The sequence below is a fragment of the Arvicanthis niloticus genome, chromosome 2, assembly GCF_011762505.2.
Source record: "Arvicanthis niloticus isolate mArvNil1 chromosome 2, mArvNil1.pat.X, whole genome shotgun sequence".
Lineage (NCBI taxonomy): Eukaryota > Metazoa > Chordata > Mammalia > Rodentia > Muridae > Arvicanthis > Arvicanthis niloticus.
This window is the reverse complement of record NC_047659.1, coordinates 123464706-123473392: the sequence shown is the minus strand read 5'-3', so window position 1 is coordinate 123473392 and position 8687 is coordinate 123464706.

Genomic DNA, 8687 nt, shown 5'->3' with positions numbered 1-8687 from the left:
TCCAGGGGCCTATCTCACCACCTATTGTGCAAGAGGAAGAAAAACATCTCCACCAGAGATGGTGGCACCAGGCCTGAAGGCTGGGACATCACGAGTCTTGCTTAGTCGAGGCTGAGCATGGTCAGAGCTGAGGAGACAGGCCCTGCTATGTGAGGCCTCCTGAGAGGCGCGCACTGGAGCACTGCCTTAGCTTTGTGTCTCTACCTGAGTTTCCATCCTACCTTTGTCAAGCAGAAGACAGACAGACAGGCAGACAGACAGACAGACAGACAGACACACACACACACACACACACACACACACACACACTATGGGTGATATTAGAATATATATAGATGGACAACTCAGAGGAAAGATGACCATTAGCAATCCATGGAGAGTGGGCTTGAAATGAGTCAACCACTTCTTGAGTTCAGACTTCCACTTCCAGAAGAAGAGGAAAATGCACTTCTAGTGTGTAGCCACCAGACCATGATGCTTGCTTATGACAACCCTGGCAGGCCAATTCCTCTTGGGACTAAAATCCAAACAAGGGCAAGAATATTATCAATCTTCCCTACCCCCAACCCCAAAGAAGTCTCACTTGAGCCCCTCCCAGTCTATCACCATCCCTGAGGATAACTCCTGCTCAGACCTTGTAAGGTTGATCCATACTGTGTATAGAGCCATGGTTTGTTCATTTTTCTTGTCATATAATACTACACTATAGTTATTAAGTCTGCTGTGGATGCACCTAGTACCTCCCATTGGTACTATGTGTGCACAGTGCACTTGGGTCATGGGTTGTGCGTGACCAATGTAGTAAGATTCTGCTAAGGCAGTTTTCCAAGGTATGCCATCTTATACTAAAGTCTTGATGGCCGTCCCTGAGCAGTTCCATCTTATTTGTGGCAGCCATTCTGGCTGTAGGCCTGATGCTAACCTATTTACACTGTTATCTCAAATGCTACAGCAAGAGTAGTGAGCTTTAATCGTTTTGGAGGGTTGTGTACAAAGGCATCACAGGACCACCACTTCCAGGTTGGCTTACATTTACAAATGTGTCCAATGGAGCCTGGACACCCTAATAGCTCCATCATCACCAGCATCCAATTGAAACATGTGGGTGCATCCTTTATAGTCAGAAAGGCTGCAGCTCCCCTGTCTCCCTGGAATTGCTTTGCCTTTCTAGCTCCCTACAGACTTCCAGCCCTAGTAATGTACGTTTGTCCTCAAATGCTTATTGATGGGCAAGCTCACTCCTGGTTCTTCCTTTATTCGCTTTTCAGTTCATTTCATTACAGTCTGTTGAATAAACCAGGCATGGTGCTGGGGACACTGGTGGACTAAACTGATTTTAAAACTTGATTTCATAAAGCTGGTATTCTGGCTTATTTAAAAACAAAATAAATATATGCCACACGTGTCTGGTGCTAAGTGGAGAAAAGAGAATGCAAAGGTTTGAAAGGGTTGGAGGAAGGGAGAGATGTTTGAGATACAGAAGTCAGAGACGCCATCACTTAAAAAGTGACTGACAACTTCAGGAGACAATGGAGCAACATAAATCTCTGTAGAGGAAAGATAAGCAATCCAGACCTGTGCAGAGGTCCTGGGATGGGAAACGCACCTTCTGCGTTAGAGGAATGAACAGTGAGGAAAATGAGGTCAGACAAGCAAGGACTTTCCTGTACCAAAAATACATGTCTTGTGGGGTAGGGTATGGGAGAGAGAAATTACAGATATACATGCACATGCATATACATATAAACATATACACAAACACACATGCACACATGTATGTTTGTATGAATGAACATGTATGTATGTATGTATGTATGTATGTATGTATGTTATACATGCCTCTTGAGCCAAGCATGGGAACACTCCTGAAACCTAGTACCCTGGAGGAGAAAACTGGGAATTTGAAGCCAGACTGAGCTACAAAGGAAGAAGACCCTAGGAAGGAAAGAATCAAAGAAGGAAAACGCGAGGAGGAAATGGAGAGGGGGAATTACATATCTTGATTAAGTTTTTTAAAATCTCCTTTTTACTTAATATATTCAATATCTAAAATGTCTTTGGGCCAGTGAGAGGGCTCAGGGGGTAAGGATGCTTGCCACCAAGCCTTGCTCTATGAGTTCAATCCCAAGAACCCACATAGTAGAAGAAGAGAGCCAGTTCTGTATGTTGTTCTCTCACCCCCACGTGACTGCTATGGCACACGGGCTTCTGTACACACACATACCCTTCCTATACACAAAATATATACAATCTGAAAATGTAAAAACACCACAATCTTTCAGATTGTTATTGCTGTCATTAGAAGCACATATAATTTATTAATATAATTTTATAGTAATTAATCACAAAGGAATCAGAGGGAGCTCTCTCCCCATTCATTCCTTTATCTGTGAAATAATTTACTAACTGGCAGACACAGTGGGGCCTCAGCACCCATCAGAAGCCTAACACTACCATTGTTAGTGATATAAATGTTATCAAAAAAAAAAAAAAAAAAGTCTTTCTGTGCAGAATGTTGCTGAGTGAGAGCCACGAGAGTTTCTCTGAGCAGAGTTGCTCAACACTCTGGCCATTCCAGGATCTTCACCCAAAAAGCACATGATAGGCTGTTATCGGAACCCTTCTCTCAAATACAGATCACCCAGCCATAATCACAATGCTCCTCTTTGTTTGAAAACACACTGGAAGGCACTTGGCTGAGCTGCTTAAACACGGAGGCTCACTCTCAGTCCTTTGTTCAGAGTCTGAATGCCAGTGTTCCCAGCCCCGCATTGGCATAGGGATAAGAGACTGTGATAGACCTGCCTTCCATGAAGAAGAAGGGATGTTTGTGAGAGGGAATGTGGGAAAGGAGGAACCAGACTTGAAAGTGGGGTTCTTGAGAAGGAACACTGGAGTGTTCAGACTCTGGAAATAGTTTCCCTTAATTCTTTCTGTGAGGAGCCTACAGAAACTGCCGTGCATCCATCCTTGCTTGCCCTGACTTCGTTCCTGTCATAAGTGATATATCATCCGAACCTCAAGCAACCTAGGGAAGAAAAGGGTTTATTTGTCTTACAATTCCAGATCACAGTCCATCGCTGAGGGGAAGTCAAAGCAGGAACTTCAGTAGTTAGTCACATCACAACCACAGTCAAGAGCAGAGCAAAGTAATGCACCCACGTTGCCTCTCTTGCTTGTGAGCTAGCTATTTTAATCCTATGTAGTTCAGGACTCCCTGCTTAGGGAATGGTACCACCCATCAAGGGCTGTGTCTTTCTATATCAGTTAACACCAAAGACAATCCCCCAATGATATGCCCACAGGGCAATCTGATAAAAGCAATGATTCAAGGCAATTAATCTCTTATCCGGAGATTCTAAGTTGTGTCAAGTTGACATTAAAAACTAACCATCCTGCTGTTAGTTTTTAATGTCCCATGGGGTCCATGGCATCACATGGAATAGGTTTCAGTGGGTACTGACTTGCCTACTTATTATCAGTGTTTAAGCTTCAGCCCCTCATCTGTAAAATGGAGACAAAAGTAAGGAAATACACCTCCGTGCACATATGTACTTGCACACACATGTGCACACACACTAATATGGAAAGGATAAAAATTAGTCATAAGTGGTAGTGCACACCTGTAATCCTCACACTGTGGACACTGAGGCAGGATGACCAAGGTCAGCCTGGGCTACTTAGTGAGATCCTATCTAAAAGAAATGTAAGAAAAGGAACTAAGGCCTCGACTCTTTGCTGCTACCCTGACAGCACCTCATCTTCTGCTAAGGAGGTATCGTCACTATGCTTGCTATGACAGTCCTCACTCATTAGGGACCAAGAGAGCCTCCAGGGGAAGAGTGTTCAAACCACAAAGATCCCATTGTCATCTGGTTTTCCATCACTCCAAGGAGGATAGTTCTGGGGACCACTGATGTGACGAGAGCTGCTGGTTTCCAGCTTCACCTGCCTCCTAGGGACCCTGTCCAGATTGGCACATCTACACTTCTTCCCTACTGTTTGTGCCTCCAAGTGAAAGAAAATGCTTGGAAGTCAGGGCAACTGTTTCAAATCTCAGCTTTGTTCCTGGTATTCAGGAGCTGGACGGGAGATGTGAGGTTCAAGTTGCCTCTCTGGCCCATGATTTTCCTCCCTGTAAAGTGCAGGTGATGGCTGCACCTATTCTGAAGAGCTGTTGAGGCAGCTAAAAGATATGCCAGAGATCAGCACAAGCAAAACCTGCCCATTGCTGCTCTGGGATGAACACTTAAGCCTGCCGCTGGGGTCAGGAGGCTTGACTGGCATCCAGCACCGCCATTCTGGCCAGGTAGCCATGAAAAGTTATGGCTTCCTCATAGCTCAGTTTCTTCTTTGTGACATGGGAGTCCTCATCTCTCTCTAAGGGTGGTCAGATGACATCATGCTTTGTAGTGGTTTCCCAGGCCAACGGTGTCCCTCAAGCAGCAGAACTGAACTTTCAGGGACGAGAGAGACGCACCTATATCACTCCTCCATATGAACTTTGGGAATTAATGAGAAGGTGTCTTCGGCCCAGGAGAGAGAGAATCATTCAGGAATATCAACACAGGGCTAGAATCCATGAAAAAGACCAGAACCAAGATATTACCAACAAAGTGGGTTGAGTGGTTTCCTCAGAAGAAATGAATGACAAGGGGCAATGACAAGTTGGGGAGACTAATGGAGCTGGGGCAGGAAGAGAATATGGAATTCCCAGGGGCCAGGAGGATGGCCGTGCTGGCATGAAAGGCAGCCTGGGACAGCAGAATTCAGGTAGGGCAGGGAGAAGTGTCAGCTTAAAGCTTAGAACAAGGTGCCTTACAACTGGCTCTGCCACTCTCGGTGTGGGGGAGGGGCACTGCCAGGCTGCTGGCTGATAGGGAGTTGTCACAGTCAGCCCATACCTGGGGACAGGAAAAGACTCACTGAGTTTGAGGCAGGGAGGCTTCTTGAAACATATTCATAAGCCAGCCAGTCATCACCCAGCTGGTCTCACAGCTAGGCATCAAATACCTGAAATTCTAAACCATCTATGTCACCTGTTTTGATGTGTGCCCCTCACTTATCCCAAGCCTCAGTTTTTCCAAGTATACCAAGGAATTGGTGGATAAAGATGATGTTTATGTTTCCCCTGTCCTTCTGCATCTAAACAACATGAACACTCATTAAGTCAGCTTCCTGGTCCCCACCCTAAAGCCAGGAATACTAAAGAGACCCCTGAGAATCTGCATTTTACTGTCTGCTGCAGCTTCAACATTGAATAAGGAACTCCTGAATCACACCCCTTACCTCTGGAGTCTCACGCTCTCATATCTAAAATAAAAAGGTTAGAGCTAAATATTGGAGGGGGTTGTTTCATTTCTTGAATTTCCTACCAGGCACCTCACTCTATGTCAAAGAAACTTCAGGTGGGCTGTGACTTGCAACCACAGACTGAGACTCCATTCCAGAATCATGTGAAAGAGAGTAAAGTATCTCACTGTGGAGGGGAAAGGTAGCAGCTGTCTGCCTTCATTATTTTTTTAAGTTACATACTTCCAATATACAATGGCATAGAACAGAGTTATCCATGCCAAAGGGGAGGGACAGAAAGATAGTAAGAAAAGACTGGACAAAGCAAGACCAAAACACAGCAGGACTAACATCAAATCCTGTAACTATATGTCCTACATTTGGGACTCATGATAGAAGCTTCTGAGCTCAACAGCCTTGAGAAACCTAGCCTTCTAGTTCTTCCACTGAGCATGCACAGCTTCTCTCCTGGGTTGGTTCTGCTCCACACCTGCGGCTTTACTTAGTCAGCACCCCACATCTATGATATCTCCAGTGGCTTAAAGTCTCTACTGAAACTTCACCTTCACAGCCTCACAAAATGACCTCTGCGAGCATCCATGTGTAGAAGAGGTCCTTGTGTGCCCTAGAGAAACCAGAAAAGTTAGGCATGCAGGCTTACCTCTTCAAACAAAGAAGATAACACCCTGTTTTCTACCCAAAATACTGGGAATAGCATGTAGTCTACAACCTGATGATTTTTTGCTATCTACAGATCCAGGTTTCACCCATGTCCACCAAACTACTGTGCTTGTTTATCCCAGACTTCCCACACCCACACCCCCAGATCTTGAACATCGATTCTCAGCCCATAAAACCCGTTCTTACGAGAGATATCACCTGTACTTTACAACAGCCTAAGTAGCTTCTATGTTATCTCAGCACAGCGCTAATCCTGCCTCCCATGGGGTATTATGTTTACCTCAGTCGTTCTCCCTACCTAGAAGCTTATCTTGGGCATTGTTTCTGAGTCAGCAGAGCCCATCTTTATGGAAGAAGCCATGTGCACTTTATGAAGAGTTTCATTGTAAACATTTCTTAAGCTTTGTCGTACACAAGAGTTAATTGTCATCAGGAAATTTTTTTCCAAAATTGTTCAGATCTTAAATGTGGCCAAAATAAACTGCCTCATGGCAGACTCTAGATGTTTGGAGCAGGCCAGATAACTAAGTCAGGATGAGCCAGATCTCCCTCATGTCTCTTGCAGATTGTTCCTTTGTCAGCCATAGCTTTTGCAGGGACGCCCACAGACATGTAGGAAATACAACCTAGCCATATGTTACCTGGCCCCAATTGCTTTCCCGAACCTTGGTGCAAGCCTCTATAACTCCTTCATTCTTGTATCTTTCAGACTCTGACCCTAACATCTCCGGTAACAATTGACATGCCAACTAGAAGAAAAGACATCTTTCAGGTGTGAGGCCTATTTCAGCAAGTCAATCCCAAATACAGAGCAAAAGTTAATCGGCCCATGAAGCTGTTGTAATCACTTTATTCCTGGAACCATTTCCTATCTTTCAGCTTCAACTGTCACTGGCTGCCTTCTATCTTAATTCAGTAAACCAGAAAACATGAATGTTTGGATTCTCCTAGCCCTGAAGTCTGACCCTTGCTAAGTGCCTCCTGACTGGTACAGCTTGCCCCTTCTTTTTTTCTTCTCACTGAGGAGACTCCTTTGAGCTGTTTGTGTTCTTTCCAAACATCATTTTTGTGCCACCTGTCATCTGTGTGACTAGTCTTGCTTTTCTGGGCTCTTTTGAGCTATCTGGGCTCTTTAACCATTTGAGTGACAGCCACTTGGGCAACAGGCCTTGTCAGCAAATCTGGAGTTCTGTTGACTACTGCACCACAGGAGAGCAGAAAAGGGTTGGATGTAAGGAAAGTGGAGAAATGAGACTTGGAATTTCTGTTGCAATCTGTACAACCATGAAAAATATGAAGTCTGTACTACTTGGGCACCCCTTGGGGGGCCACTAGCTGACCAGTCTACCGTAAGTGTGTTATAGTTTATCCAAGAGTGCATACTGGTTTACTGTAACTGTTTTCTTGTGTCACTTTTGTATGTAAAATAGCATTGAGCAATACTTACTCTGCCCTGAAAATAAGGTGGTTACAAAACTTTGCGATTCTGGCTTGGTGGGGGTTTGTTTGTTTGTTTGTTTGTTTTGTTTGTTTGTTTTTTTCTGCAGTGATAAAATTATTACTCTTGGCAGGCCTAATTCAATACCCCCAGTGAACATGGATATTTGGAAGTGATTTTTGACTGTATTAATACATTTGCTTTTGCTTCTTGGTGTTTTTTTTTTTCTTCTCCTTTTGGAAAGGTTTCTAGCTGAAATGCAAGCATTTAAGAGTCAACTGTAGAATTGGGCTTGGAAGACAAGCCCTGGCGACACAAGGTTAAACAAAATGTAGGTGTTGAGATGACCACTTGGAATGATTTGGAAAGTTGAGGCCAGCCCTGGAGGAACCACTACCCACAGCCTCCACCAAAGCCATATGAACCAAGGGGTTTGGAGGAAGAGAGAGCTATACTCAGCACTAGGCTTAGGGCACTAGAGAGCAGACCATGTGGATCACAGAAGTGCACTCTGCCTTTTCCGAAGGTGAAGACGTGCCTCTGGGGTCTCACGGGGAGAAGAGTGGAAGAGCCCCATGTGTGGTGCGTTCCTTTCCTCCAGGATATTCTTTGAAGGATTTGTAGGGTAGAGGCTCCATCTTTCTTTTTGGAATTCCCCTTCCAGTCCAGCCTCCTGACCTCCTTTGAATCAAGTTGTACAACTTTCAGCTCCTCCAGCACCATGTCTACCTAAATGCTGTCATGCTTCCTGCCATGATGATAATGGACTGAACCTCTGAAACTGTAAGCCAGCCCCAGTTAAATGTTATCTTTTAGAAGAGTTGCCTTGGTCATGGTGTCTCTTCACAGTAAGTCTCTCTCTCTCTCTGTCTCTCTGTCTCTCTGTCTCTCTGTCTCTCTGTCTCTCTGTCTCTCTGTCTCTCTGTCTCTGTCTCTCTCTCTCTGTCTCTCTCTCTGTCTCTCTCTCTGTCTCTCTCTCTCTGTCTCTCTCTCTCTGTCTCTCTCTCTCTCTCTCTCTCTCTCTGTCTCTCTCTCTCTCTCTCTCTGTGTGTGTGTGTGTGTTTTGGGGTGTGTGCACATGAGTTCAGGTGCCCATGGAGGCCAGAGGAGGGTGAGTGTCAGATCTTCTTGGAGCTGGAGTCCCAGGTGGTTATGAGCTACTCAGCATGAGCACTGAGGGCTGACCTCAGGTCTTCTTCAAATGCAGTATGTGCCTAACCCCTGAGCCACCCCTCCAGCCCTTAGAGTTTCCTTTTTCTAACTCTGTTGCAGTAAA